This window comes from Callorhinus ursinus, unplaced genomic scaffold, assembly GCF_003265705.2.
Source record: "Callorhinus ursinus isolate GAN/ISIS: 27379988/994484 unplaced genomic scaffold, GSC_fseal_2.0 scaffold20, whole genome shotgun sequence".
Classification (NCBI taxonomy): Eukaryota; Metazoa; Chordata; class Mammalia; order Carnivora; family Otariidae; genus Callorhinus; species Callorhinus ursinus.
This window is the reverse complement of record NW_027397082.1, coordinates 19494154-19508343: the sequence shown is the minus strand read 5'-3', so window position 1 is coordinate 19508343 and position 14190 is coordinate 19494154. Positions and strand designations below refer to the sequence as shown.

The window sequence follows — 14190 nt, the reverse complement described above, 5'->3', positions numbered from 1 at the left end:
AGGATGTTAGTCTCAGCTCTGAGGGACTTGGCAGTTGCCTAACACCCTGTCCATCTGGGAGGGAGGTTTTCCAAAGACTAGGCAGCAAACGGGGAAGCAGATACCTGAAAGTCCATACTTAAGGACTTTGCTCTGTGGGGCTGGCACTTTGGGAATATCTTCCTGGCTATAGTGACTAGTTTTAAAGAACTCACAGGTAGGGAATTGGTTAAATTCCAGTAAAAAAAAAAAAAAAATATATATATATATATATATATATAGGACCTCCCCAGTGTAAGCTGAGACTTCTCTCATAGGCACACATTCATCCCTGTCACTCTACCCGGATGGGCTCAAAGAGTGTAAATAGTTTCCACAGGCCTGGGAACTTCCAGAACTTCTTCAACTTCTGTCTTTTGGCAAAGAGAACTCCTGCTCAAAGGGGGAAAAGAAAGACCTCTGTGGGCCTAGAGAAAGGAGGGACTGTAGGTAGTTCCAGCACATAGCGGGAAGGGCAGCTCTCTGGTCCCAGGGAAGTCAATGCTGAGGACAGCCACAGGGCCTGTTATGGGAACCCAGGGGAGCCCGTAGAGAGGATGGGCTCATGAGCAGGGTCCTCTGTGCTTCCCTGCAGTTCCCAGGGGCACCTTGGTCCAGCTCACGGGGATCTGTATGGGACAACCCAGATCAGGCCTGGAGCATGGGGGTGGGGGGCATCAAGATCAATCTAGGCAACTCTTGGCTGTGGCTGCTATTAAGGATCAGGATCAGGGCGCCTGGGTGGCTCAACAGTTAAGCATCTGCCTTTGGCTCAGGTCGTGATCCTGGGGTCCTGGGATCAAGCCCTGCATCGGGCTCCCTGCTCAGCGGGAAGCCTGCTTCTCTCTCTCCCACTCCCCCTGCTTGTGTTCCGTCTCTTGCTGTGTCCTTCTCTGTCAAATAAATAAAATTTTTATTAAAAAAAGCGGGGGGAATCATGATCCACCCAGGTCTGATCAAAGGCTGAGTCCAGCTGGAGTGAAACTGCAGGCCTGGAAGCTGGAAAAGCCTGAGAGCCCCTACAGAGGCACAAGGCCTGGCTGGGAAAAATCAGTCTTCCAGTGCAAGGGGCTTAGGGTGGGGCTCTCAGCTTCCTGAAGGGCTGAGTGAGGGCTGGTGGCCCTGAAGCCACACAGACTGTCTGGCCCGGTCACAGGAGCCAGTCTCAGTTTCCAGATTCAGAGGCCCTGGGCAGAGAAGAGAAAAGAGCATGGAGGTGGTGAAAGGGGCCTGGTGTGAGCATCTGCAAGAGAGAGGGGAAGACTCCTGGGTTCCACCAAATGGAGGCCCTGAAGAAATCCTCTCAGACCCATTCAACCTCTGAATCACAGCCAGTGTCCCTTCTCCCCCTGACTTCCTTGTGGGCACTAAGAATATCTAGTATAGCCTATGCTTACGAACATAGGTTATGGAAGCAATATCTGGGGTACAGATCCTACTTTTGCTACCTACTTGCTCTGTGATTGTGGACAAGTTACTAAAACTCTCTGTGCTTCAGTTTCCTCATCTTTAAAATGGGGTTAATAGTAATAGATGTGGATTAACAGAATTAATATGTGCAAAGCACTTAAAACAATGCCTGACATGCAGTAGGCCCTCAGGCATGTTAGTTGCTTTTGTTGTTATTAAGGTGCTCCAGTGGGTGGGGCACCTGGCCTTCCCTCTGGATTGACAATTTCTCCGGAGTGTCTCTATATTACTGCTCTTTGTACCCCCTGACATTTTGTTCCCTGTGCAAGAGAGAATGCTCAATGAGTGCATCAGAGGCCTGGGCCTGGGCTGGGCATGGAGAACGAATTAATGTGGTCAGACATCTATGGCTAGGGGTTAATATACCCTTTATTTAATACCATCCAACAATTCCATAAGCAAATATTCTTGTCTTCATTTTACAGATGTGGACACATAGGCACAATGAGTTCGAGGGATGTGCCCAAAGTCACATAACTAGTATGTTTTAGAGCTGAGGAAGGTGGAGTCTACCTCAGGACTGCCTGGCTCCATTTTTCACTCTTGGATGCTGCCTTCTCTGTCTTGGGGTCAGTGAGAAGTTACCCCCTTCTGTAGTGCACGTTGTTTTATGAGGCTGCCTGGTAAGGGTGCATGAGGTGAGGAGAAATGGGCTACCTCCAGACGTGATACATGGATTTCCACTTCTGTAACCATTATGGGGGGACGACTTAGGAAGGGGGGCTGGTGAGTGTGGGGAGGGGTCACAGTGGAGAGTGAAGTTATTCAGAGACCTTAATTTATCATCTTATTCCACAACACACACACACACACACACACACACACAGACACACACACACAGACACACACACACACACACAGACACACACACACAGACACACACACACACACACACACATCCAGTCTGTGCCCAAGTACTCACCACCTTGCCTCCATCTCTCACATATCTTCTTTATCTCCCTCAGACTTTTTTTCAACCTTCCATCTTCTCTTGTTGAGAACACCCTTTTCTCAGTCTCTGCTGCTCTCTCTCTACCTCCAGCCCACTGCCCACACCTGCAGAGTGGTGTTTCCCCTCCAAATCAGATCTTTTTCCTTCCCTGCTTAAAATCCTTCAATGGCATCCCATGGCCTAAAGGAGAAATCAGAACTCCTTAGCAAAAGTGATCCTTGATCTAGGCCCCATCTACCTCCCAGTCTTATTTCCCTTGCATCACCTCTGACCCCCTATTGCCCTCCCAGAACCCTTAGCAGTTCCCCAGCTAGGTGGGTTGTTGCTCTCTGCCTCTGATCTCCTTCTGCCTGGAATATTCCCCCCAGCTGCACCCTGCATCTAGTGGACATCTAATCATCTTGCAAGACCCCATCCCCTTTATGAGGCATTCTCTGACATCCTCTGTGTCCTACATCTTGACACTTTCTGGAGTTTCTTGGCAAAGCTCTCCATTTGCGGCCAGATAACGTCCTCCTTGAAAGCAGGGACGGTGTCTGATTTACCTCTGTAACCCTGGTGTCCATCACTGAGCGGACCAAGGTGGACTGACCAACTGACCGATGCCCTCTGAGCTGGTTTAGCTTGGTCACTTGCCTCCCTACTTTCCCCAGCCCAAAGGGTTCTGGTCTAGGCATCAGTTTTGTCCTGTCTTCCTACAAAAGTAGGAATGGACTGAAGTGTCAATCTTCTTCTTCCTGAAGGTCTTTTCCCAACTCCTGTAGTCCAGCTCTGTGGCTGCCCCGGCCTGCCAGACAAGACAGGAGGTCCGGGCAAGAGGGGGAGGAGGAGTGGAGTGGACTGGACCATACCCACCCAGAAATCCCAGAGGTTGGAAATTTTCCGGGCGCTAGTCTCCAGGGGCCGCCTGGCAGGCCAGGAAGCCTTCCTCTCCTCTCTCGGTCCCTTGTGCACAGAGGCCCCCAGCGGTCCTGTGGGGGTCTCAGTCTCGAGCCCGACGTCCCGCCCGACCCTGTGGGGGCGCCACAGCACAGGGGCTTGCAATGACTGAGACCCGGGAGGGGACATCCCACCTTTGTCCGCGCAGTGACCTCGTCAGTCCGGAGGGCTGACGCTCCCTAACCTCCCTGCTCCTTCTTTTCCATCCGGTCCACGTTTCCACTTTTCATTCCTCCCTGCTTTTCTCTTCTGCTCTGCTCCCCCCCCCCGCCCCTCCCTCGCTTCTTCCTCCTCTGCTTTCCTTTCCTCCTCCGCCCTCTGTGCCCCGGGAGCTCACTGCGGGGCCCGGCCCCTAGAGCGAGCGGAATCTGCGCCGCGCCTCTCGGTCGCCGCGGGGAGGCCGTTCAGGAAATGCGCCCTCCACTGGCGCCGGGGCGCGGTTCTCCCTGCGTTACTTTTTCCTCGACGCTGAGCCTGGCGCGCGGGCCTGGGCTCTGGGGATCTGCAAGATCTGCGAGTTCTCCGAGGCCCTGCTGAAGAACGGGGGCCGGGGGTCCTAGCTGCGCGGACGCTGACGGGTCTGAGCTAAGCGGCCGAAGCCCGCCTGCCCCGGGTCCCCGCCTCCCTTCGCGCCAGGGCAGGACGTCCTAGGCTCCCAAGGCGCGTCCAAGAGAGCCTCGCGCCTTGTATCTACCCATCCATCCCCTCCTCCGCCGTGGATCCAGGGTGACACCCCCCACACAAACACCATGCCTTCCGGGGTCAGATACTCCTGTGCGCTCAGCGCCCTGGAACTTCAGCTTGGAGTCGGGTTCTGTGCCCGACCCGACCTAGAGCCCCGAGTGCCGAGGCTGCGCGGCTCACCCGGGCCTCCCGGGTCTGCGGCCCTGGCGAGGGGTCCTTGGCCGCCGCGGGGCGCGTTCTCAGGGCCGAGCCTCTGACCGGGGAGTTTCTGTAGATACAAGCATTTGCTCTTTCGGCCTTCTTTTATTTTCTTTACTCTGTTGTCCCCACCTTCTTAATCTCCCCTCCGCGCCCTCCTTTCTTCTTTAACTTCCCCTTCCCCTCACTTTCCCTTTCTTTTCGTTCGCTTTTATTCCTCACTCTCTGTGTCCGTCTTTTTCTTTATCTCCCTTGCTTGTTTTGGCCCCTTCTCTGCCGCTGGGTCCCTGACTTTCTTTGGGTCTCCCTTCCCGGACCCTTCCCTGTCCCTAGACTAGGGTTGCACCATCTCGCTGCCTCCCTTTCCCCCTGACGCCGTTCCCCTTTTCACTTTTTCGTTCTCCCGGCGGCCCCAGTCTGGCGGGCTCAGGTCCGGCTCCCCCGCCGCCGCCGCCGCCGCCGCAGTGATTTATTCGCCTCACCCGGCGGAATCAGGTGCTGAACCGAGGCCCGGAACGAGGGAGCAGATTTCTCCCAGGAAGGGTTTGTGAACTAAACGATGCTAATTACGGGGTGGGGGACGCGCCGCCCGAGGAGGGGAGGCGCGCCAGGCCGAGCGCGCCGGGCGAGGGGAGAGGCCGAGGCCGGGGCCGGGGCACGGCCCTCCCAGGCCGCCTCCCCGGCCTCCTCCCCTGCGGCTCTCGCCCGGGCTTTCGCCTTTCCCTGGGAACTTTCCTGTCTGAGTTAACTATTAACCGCTGGCGAGAGGCAATTTTCTTCGGAATTCAGCGATTTCCTTTCCGCGGTGGAGGCAGATTAACATGCAAATGGGAGATGCTCGGCCTGAGTCTGCGCGCGGGCGAGGATGCCTCCGTGCCTCCGAACAGTGTCCTTCGCGACCGCGGAAAACTACAGCCCCGGCCTTCGCGCCCCACCCCCCCCGTGCCGACGCAGGAAGCCGTGACCGAGCCAGTGCCCCGCAGGTGCCCGGAGTGAAGGTGGAAAAAGCCGAACGCTCGTGCTTGGGGGCGGGGTTGAGGGGGAAGCGTAACCTGGGCAAGCCCGGGGCACCTCAGACTCGGGGCTGGGCACGGCCACCCGAGGAGCCTGCGACCAACACAGCCTGGTCCTTACTCGGAGCCCCGAATGCGGGGACGCTCGTGGGGGCGTTGGCAAACTTTCCCGTCTCCAGAACCCCAAGACTGCGCCTCACTTCCTCCCCCTTCGCCACTGCCGAGCACCCCGACACACATGCACACACACCCTGCTCTGGCTTGTGCCCGCTGCAAACTTTGTCAAACTTGAGCCGTTGGGCACAAACTCCTCGCCTTTTCCTCCTTTCCTCCTTTGCCCGGGCCGCTCTTCCTGGTGCAGGACGGGAGGGGTTCTCGGCTTCCACACATGGGAGAGGACAGTTGGTGAAAGTGCTGGCCTGGCCTCGCTGGGATGCTAGCCCCTGCCTCCCTCCAGGCCGCCGGACACCCAACGCGTTCCACCGCAGAAGGCGCTGGGGGTTGCGGCTGAGAGGCTTAGCAGGGCCCTGGCCCACAGCCCCCGCCGTCGCCCCGGCCGGCCCCTCACTGTTGCGTCGGGCCGGTTTGGGCGTGGAGGCCCGCTTCGGGGCTCCCAGGCCCTCGCCGGCCGTCCTCTCTGCGCCCCCTGTCTTCCCAGCTTCTCCTCCTCCCCACCCCACCCCCGCAAGCCCACGCCGGGGGTTAGCTCGCTCTCCCGCCCGACTCGCCAGCTCCGTCTCTGGCGGGCTGCCTCTGTCTCTCTGTCTCTCCCTGTCTCTCTGTCTCTGTCTCTCTTGTTTGTTTCAACGCGCGGACACTGATTGCGCCTTATGAAGTTCTAACTGGTTTTGTGTCAGGAAGATCTTTCTCGCTGCTACCCAGCCTGGCGTGACGGATTAAACATCAACTAGTTAAATAAAAATTAATATCAACTGCCTCCTAACTTCTAATGTCATGTTGTTTATAACTAATGAACTGATTAGGGGATAAACACATCACGAAGACATTCGGCTCTCCTGCCTGGGCTCCGCCGCCTTCCGGTGCCGGCTCCCCGGCGCAGCCTGCGGGCTGCCAGGCCCGGAGGAGGGCGGGGGCCGCAGGGGCGGGGAGCTGCCCCCGGCTTGCTCCTCTGACTGCCTTGGTCTCTTTCCCGCTCTTTCTCTGTACATTCCTCTGGCCATTTCCTTTCCTCAGCCTCTCCTCTTTTCCTTTTCTTTCCTTCTTTCTTTCTTCTGTCTTCCCTCCCTTTCATTCTTCTCTGGCCTCTGCTTTTCTGCAAAGACCAGTCCCTCAGACTGTCCCTGGTTGTGTCTGTCTGCCTGTCTGTCTCTGTCTCTCTTCCTGTTAGTCTGGGCCCCCAACCCCCCTTTCTCTGTGGGAGTCTACCTCTCCCTTCCCACTTCTGCCCCCTCATTTGGATTCATTTCTCCCCCAGCTCAGAGTGTAATGATTAAAAGTGTCCTTGTGACCGGGCTTCCACCCTGCTATAAAGCAGGAGGCTGCCACCTCTCCTTCAACACCTTCTCAGCTCTTTAGCGGAAAGAAGAGGGTGGAGTTTGGTTTTTTATTTCTCTTCTATTCAATCTGGAACAGGAGAGAGAAAATAAATGTGATTTTTTAAAACTCTCACCTTTCCTCTTGTCCCAGAAGCAATTAATACAGGTTCAAGTGCTAAATTTAATTTTCAAGGAAAGAAAAACTGCTCTGGTGTTCTTCCTCCAGGGGCTTCAGAGCCCTCTCCACACACAGCCAGTCCCAGTCTGATCTGAGCAGCCTCCTGCAGGGCCCTTTCCCTAAAGATACTTAAACCAAATCACAATTGTCATCATGACAACAATAAGTCAGGAGAGCAAGTAATCACAGACCTGGCCTCAGTGATTTTTTTTTTTTCCTAAGAAGCCACAACGTTTAAACTTGGTTTGCCCTGGACCGCAGGGTCTGACAAGACAATAACAACAGAAAAGGCTTTTAAAACCAATTTAGCACACGTGAAAATGTAATTCTAATGAAGAATCAATAGACTGGTGGTTCATTTTTCCTGGGACTCCTTGGAGAACCTGAGAGAGACTTTCAATCAATGGGGCGGGCAATGAGCAAAAGGGCCCAAGAGACAGTGTGGGACAGGGGTGAGGGCTGGAAGACAAAGAGAAGCAGAGCCTGAGGGAGGAGGCTGGAAGGAGGCTGAGGTACAAAGCTGGACCCTTTGACTGGCACCACTTTGCAGGCTTCGGGAGTCCCCAAGGCTCCAAGTGTATCAGAGCCAAGCGCTAAGAAAGTTCCTTCCTCCTCTTGGTCCCTCTGGTATGCGACAGGCTACTTAGCACAATGGCCTCAGCTGCCTTCCCCTGGGCTTGGGCCCCAGCCCTGGCACTGCCCCCACCCTGGGTCCTGTGTTCAGGTAACTGTGACGAGCTGGCTCAGGAGCAGGCAGGGACACTGATCCAAGTGTGTGTGTCCCCAGTTCAAAACACCTGGTTCCCCAATGGGTTCCTCCCTGCTATGTGTGTATCTGGAACATTGGGGTCTCAGTTCCTGTCTCTGATAATACAGAAACAAGAGAAATGAATGTGTGTAGTCACACTTCACATTTTAGAAATCCCTTCCACACAAGTTCTCTCTTGAGAAACCTGTGAGAAGTACAAGGATTATTAACGCTATTTTATAGTGGTAACAAAGGCACAAAGAACTCTGTAGAGAAGGTGTGACTCAGCAGGCCCTGGCTGATGACTGGGTGTGGTTCTGAGTAGGTGACAGGGTAAGGGGCTGTGTGTGTGTGTGTGAACATCTCATGGGTGTGTAAAATAGTGACCGCATGAGTGTGATTTGTGTGTGTGTGTGACCAGGGTTTCATTTATGCATACTGCTTTCCCATCCTTGTTCTTAGGAATGTTGCTCTGTGTATAACAAAAAGCAAAAAAGTAAAATAAATAATTTTTTTTGCCTTAAGTTTTTGTGCTCTTGGAATGGAAAATCACTGTTTAATTTTTTAAAACAAAGACAGGAAAGAAACACCAGCAAAGTCTGATGTTTAAAATCACAAATGTTGGTAAGATGATAATTTTGCCATGACTTTCCTAAAAAGGGCAGAAATTCTTGTTCTTGTAGGAAGATTTTTATAAAGTTGAGGAACCATGATAGAGGTTTTCCCTCTGTACCACGCCCCCCCTTCCTGTCCCTGGCCACACAATCTTGAGGAACTTTTGCTGAAATGGATGGGACTCCCAGAGAAGAACTTCTAGTTCCTTACCTAAGTGGACTCAGTAGGCCCCGTGAGCCTAGTCCCTGCCCTTTGCTTGATGCCTTTCTGCCTGGGGCCTGGAGGTGTATGTACAGGAGACGAAGCCAGCCATAGGCTTACCCAGCACTTTCCTTGGCAGGCTCTCAGTGTTACTCAACACATGTGAGCAAGGCTCTGTGAGTGTGGGAGGCCCAGGGTGGGCAAGTTGGTGGGCGGTATAAAGCAGGATAAATGCGAAAGGGGGAAGATAGTGCTTGAGAGGTGTGTGATTATGTAAGTAGGAGTACAAGAGAATGCACATGCGAAAAGTGGTTTATGAGAGGTTTGAGGGAGAATTTGTGATAAGGATGTGAGGTGCAAATTTGGGAGGGCATGATGTGGACAAAGCTAAAGTGACACCTTGATGAGGGCTGAAAGCGTGACTGTGCTTGGAGATGGTGTGAATCTGAGGGTCCGAGAGCCTGGAGTAAGAGGACCAGAATATTTTGCAGGGGTGTGGCTCAGGCGGGTGGTTAGAGCGAGGCCAGAGCTAGGGAGGGATCGGGTCATTTTCCCTTTCCTCCCTTTCCTGAGGCCCTGATCATCTCCTTACGGGCAAGGAAGCCAAGACTTCTTCCTTTTATTCTAAGTTAAAGGAAGGAGGAGGAGGAGAAGAGGAAAGGGGAAGGAGGAAGGGGAAGGAGGAAGGGGAAGGCGAAGACGAAGAAGGAGGGAGGGGGAGAGAGAGGAGAGGAGGAAGAGGAAGAAAAAGAAAAAGAAACCGCAACAGGAGAGCTTGTGAATGTATTAATGACAAGGACCTTCAGGGAGCGACTATGGGTTCCAACAAAGTTGGGGTGCGTTTGTTGGGCTTGGAAACTGAGGCTGAGACGGGGGTTGGCGGGCTGGCAGGCTGTGGAGCCCAATATCGGGAAAGCAGAACGGGGCGAAGCTGAGAGTGGGGGCGGGAAGGGGGCCGCACAAAGTTGGGGAGTGCACGAGAGTGAAGACGCCCCTGCGTGTGAGGCTGTGCGGCTGACGGGGAGCGTGTGACAGTGAAGAAGAGGGGGTGGGGTGAGAGGGTGTGCCGGCATCTAGGCTGGGGATTCGGTCTCCGGGTGCCGCCGGCAGCGCGAGTGGCGGCGTGCCCGCGGCTGGCTGGGGGCCGGGCTGCGTGTGCGCGCGTGTGCGCGGGACGGAGAGCCGGGGGCTCCTCCGCGCGTGGCTGTGCCTCGGCGCGGCGGGCTGTGCGGGCGCGGGCGCGAGCGGACGCACAGCCCAGGCGGCGGGCAGCCTGGGTTATCTGAGCCGCTCGGTCTTGGGTGGCTGCGCCCAGATCTCCGGGAGGCGGCGGCACAGGCGAGACGCGTTGTCGGGCCGCCGCGGAGCCGAGAAGCGAGACCCGGGCCCGGACGGCAGCGGCGGGGCGCAGAGCATGGAACAGCGCACGGGCCGGGCAGGTAAGAGCGAGGAGCGACCCGTCAGCGCCACAGGCGGGGGGCGGGGGGGAGCGGCGTGTGAGAAAGATGGGGCGACCCGGCCAGCCGAGGACAGACCCCACTCCTCTTCTGTGCTTGCCCTGTGGCGGGGGGGCCACTGTAATCGCTGGGGACTGGGGCTCTGCGGCCTCTCCCCACCAGTGGGACCTCCTGGGCCCTCCCTCCCGGTGTCCTCTATATCTGCTAAAAACTTTCCACCCAGAAAACGTGAGTTTTACAACTTCTCTTGGTCTCTTTACAGAACCGGGCTTTTCCATTCTGTTGTGCCTTTAGGACTTTATCTTTCCACTTTCCAGTGTATAAATGTTTTGCACAACTTCCTCCAAGTTGGGTGCACAAGGAAGGTCTTGGTTTCTAGTGGGAATGGAGTGTGGGTGTGTGTGCATATGTGTTAGTGGATGGGGACATGCTGTGTGCACATGTCTGTGTGCACAGGTCTGCATGCACATGTGTGAGGGTCTTGTGTCTTTGAGTATGAACCAAAGTGTAAGCACTGGTGTAGATGTGTCTGACGTTTGGAGAAAAGGCTCTGCCCCCAAAATAAACAACTCAAGGGAGGCCTGAGGAAAGGGGAGGGATGGCAGGCCCCAGGGGACCCAGATGGAGAGAAGAATCTGAACCTGCTGACCAAAAGGGCTAAGGGAGTGGAGGGCTTTTCCTCCCCCCCCCCACCCCTCTCCTCCAGGCCTGCCAGTTCGGCTCTGTCTGCCCACTAGGTGCCCTAGAGTAATGCAGGGGTGGGAAGCCAGGGACTCAAGTTTAGTTTTGGATTGATGAGGAGGGAGAGGGTTTGATCAGTTTCCAAGTTTTCCAAATAATTCTACAGAGGTCAAGGACTTACTCCGGGCCCTTTTTTGCCTCATTCCTCAACTTTCTCAACTCCCCCCACACCCCTTGCACCAGACCCCAGCAGCTCAGGTTCTAGTTCTTTCAGCTGATAATCCAGTCTCAGCATTGGTCTTCCTCTAAGCTTCTTGGCCCAGTCCCTAGGCTGCCTCCATTCCCCCTTGGGGGCCTGGACCCACTAGGGAACCTGGGCCCCCAGGAGTGTCAACTGTGGCCTCCTGGGCTTTTAGGGCTCTGGGCCACCCCTCTGCACCAGAGGTTTAAGTAGGGAGATCAATAGCAAACAGTTGTAATGATCTAATTAATTATGGCAAAATTAAAAGCGAGTACAAAATCAATCTCTGATGGTGTTGAAGATGGAATTCAATTGAGAGCCCATCTGTGCACCCCCTCGACCGTATAAATATGCAGCCCAAGGACAGACCTAATGGCCGGGCCTTCCTGGAAACCTCTCTCCCCCTTTCTTCCTCCCCTGTACAGGGCTTTTCCCTCACTCATAGCATCTATTTTGCTTCCTACCACCTCCTGCCCCCACCCCTCCTTCTTCCCCTGTCCCTCTGCTCAGGCTCTTGACACTCCCACTTTTCCATTTTCCCTCTCCGAAGGCGGCTCTTTTCTGCCTTGCAGGCCTGAGGTGCGGGGACCTGGTTCCCAGTCCTGCCAAGTCTCCCAGCCGAGGCAGCCAGGCACCCTCCCTAGCGCCTCGGAAAAGAGAAGGCAGAGCGGGATGGGGAGGCATCCCTGAGCTCTGTTAGGGCCCTCACCCGACGTTTCTGAGTGCGCGGGATACTCCAGGACAGACCAGGGCGCTTACCCAGGGTCGCCTGCGCCTACCTGCACCAGGCCTGGTAGCCGCTCTCCCAGCGCGGGTGGCAGAGGGGCCGGGCGGACCAGCTGTGCACCGCGCTCCCTTTCCCTTCCCTCCTTCTCCCGCTTTGGCCGGTGCGGGGACCACACTCCCGCCAGCCGCGGCTTGGGGAAGAGTGGGGAGGAGCTGAGGAGCTGGGCAGGAGGCAGGGCTGTATTGGAGAGAAGGAAGCCACCGTTCCCTTCGAGGCGGCCCCACGGAGCCCCGGAGTCTTCCGCCCTCCGAGCCGCTTTCTCTCTTTCTTTCTCTTTTCACTGCCTCCCTCCTGCTCCTCTGCCCTAATTTCTACTTTAGGCACGTCTGGCTGGGGTACAGCTCCCCGGGGGCTCTGCGGCCCCCAGACGGTCCCCGCGCCCCTTTGGCTTCATCCGGCTAGTTCAAAATGACAATGACACGCGCGCGAGCGAGCGAGCCTGGCTGACGCCCTGGCGCAAGCGCCGCAGCCGGGTTTGCGAAGGATGCGGGTTTTATTTAGTCTCGCTGAGCCAGATCGGGAGCAGCGAAAACCACCAGGAAGAGGCCAGGTATGGGGGAAGGAGAGAGAATCTGCAACTAGATCAATTGTGGTCTTTGGCCATCGTAGCCTATACCCCCAGAATTATAAAAATAAGACGTTTATTTGATGTCGGCTGTCCTAGTTGGTTCTCTGGCTCCCTGTCGCTGGTCCCTTGCCTCTCCCTCCTGGGGCTCTGGGCCCACTCCCTGGCCCACATTGAGTTCCCAGGTTTCTTTCTGCCCTTGGAGACCCCTCCCACTCCCTGGTCCTGCCGCCGGGCCCTCAGAGCCTGGGGGAGACACAGCCCGACGCCTCCCCGCCCTCTTTTGCCAGGCCTCCTCACCCCGTTATTAATTGCTGTGCTGACCTGCGGGATTGATTGGCGGCCCTGCAGGAAGAGGCTGAGAAGGCCTTGGCCTCCGAGCAGCCTCGGCGGAGGGCAGAGGGAGGAGGGGGAGGTGCTGGATCATGGGTCCTGAGCGCCTGTCTCAGCCCCGCCTGGGACACAGCTGTTTGCCCAGACACCCTTCTCCACCCCCTCTCTCTCTCACACACACACCTTCCACGCACCCTCACAACACACTCAGGCGATCCCCTCACCAAGAGATGTTCAGCCCCCAAGGAGACCCATCAGAAATTCTTAATTGATTTAGAAACGGAAAAAGGCTTCCTCCCTCCATTAGTCAGTTTCTTCAATATGTTCGTTAGCCGCGGGTCTAGACCTCACCGCCGGTCCAGACATGGCGGAGCAAACTACTGGGACCAGGGCTTTTTTCTGTCCAAGATTCACTTTGCCTCTTTTTTTTTTTTCCCTAGGAACAGTGACAGAAAGTTAAGAAATAATCCTGGATGCAGTGACCTTTAGAGTTTCAAACCAAAGCACTTTTTCCAGAAAGAGCCCTTGTCCTGGCTCCTGAGGGATTCGGTGCAGCCCTTTTGTTTCAAGTTCGGGGGAGTGGACGGCTCTGGACCAGGAGGGTGGAGGGCGGAGGCTTGCAGCCTTCTGGGGCTGGGGTCTAACCCTACAGCCGAGACCCTCCCTCCTCCCCACCCCCACCCCCGCCTGCTTAAACCTTAGCGCGTGCGTGCGCGCGCGCGCACACACACACACACACACACTCTCTCTCTCTCTCTCTTTCTCTCTCTTTCTCTCTCTCTATCCCGGCCCCCACAGCCACAGCAACACCACTCGCCCCGACCCCAGGCCACAGGCCCACGGGCCAGGCACCCAAGCAGGAGTGAGCCCTCAGACGTCCCGGCTTTGGGCTGGGGTGGGAGGACGTGGCAGGAGTAAGACAAACCTCAGCCGGTCCCCAGAGAGCCCCCTGTGCTTTGGTTCTCTCCCTGTCTCGACCAGCCCCACTCGCTTCGGTTTTCCCTTCTCCCCTCCGCTCCGGTCCTTTGTCTCCAGCCACTTCGCGGCGCCAAGCAGCCTGTCCCCCGCCTTGGCAGCCCTGCCCTTCGCTTCCCTGTTCCGCTGGCGGGTCTCCCCCCTGCCTTACCCGCTCCCGGCTCTGGCGCGTTCTCCGCCTGCTCCTCACATCCACACAGCTGCCCCGAGAGGAGGAAGGGAGGGCGGGCGCGCCGCGGATGGATCCGACAGAGTAGATTTGGTGCCTGCTCGCAACTCCGGCAAAACTCAGCCCGCCCGGGTGCTCCCGCCCCTCTCCAACTATTCCTCAGCGCCGCCGAGCCGCGCGCCCCCGCCCGCGTTTGGCCCCTTCCTTTCCTTGTACGTCGGCTGTGGCTCTTTCGCTCCCCGCTGGCCGGCCCAGCATCTGCAGTTGCGCTCCCCCTCGGCCCTGCACTCCGCGCCCTTTCGGCTGCCCCCCTGCTAGCTGCCGCCTGCTCCCTTTCTCCGCAGCCCCCTGCGTCGTGGTGGCGGTGGCGGGGGGCGCCGGCGCGGTCCGGGGCCCGGCGGCACTGTCTCCTTCCACCCCAGCCAGGTCAGGCTGCGGGCTCGACGCCTGGCTGAGAAGGGGGTTAATCA

The 14190-nt window shown here is 56.6% G+C and overlaps 1 long non-coding RNA gene across 2 annotated transcripts; it reads right to left on the bottom strand.

Annotated features, from left to right (window-relative positions):
* Positions 1 to 919: 919 nt before the first annotated feature.
* LOC141374642 (uncharacterized) lies at positions 920 to 13850 on the bottom strand. Of its 2 annotated transcripts, none has more exons than XR_012381685.1 (3): positions 13703 to 13850; positions 2411 to 2620; positions 920 to 1205 (listed from the first exon to the last, which is right to left on the bottom strand). It is a non-coding gene; the product is annotated as an uncharacterized lncRNA (long non-coding RNA). The 2 variants fall into 2 exon arrangements; XR_012381686.1 differs by lacking the exon at positions 13703 to 13850 and adding an exon at positions 4653 to 4855.
* Positions 13851 to 14190: the final 340 nt, after the last annotated feature.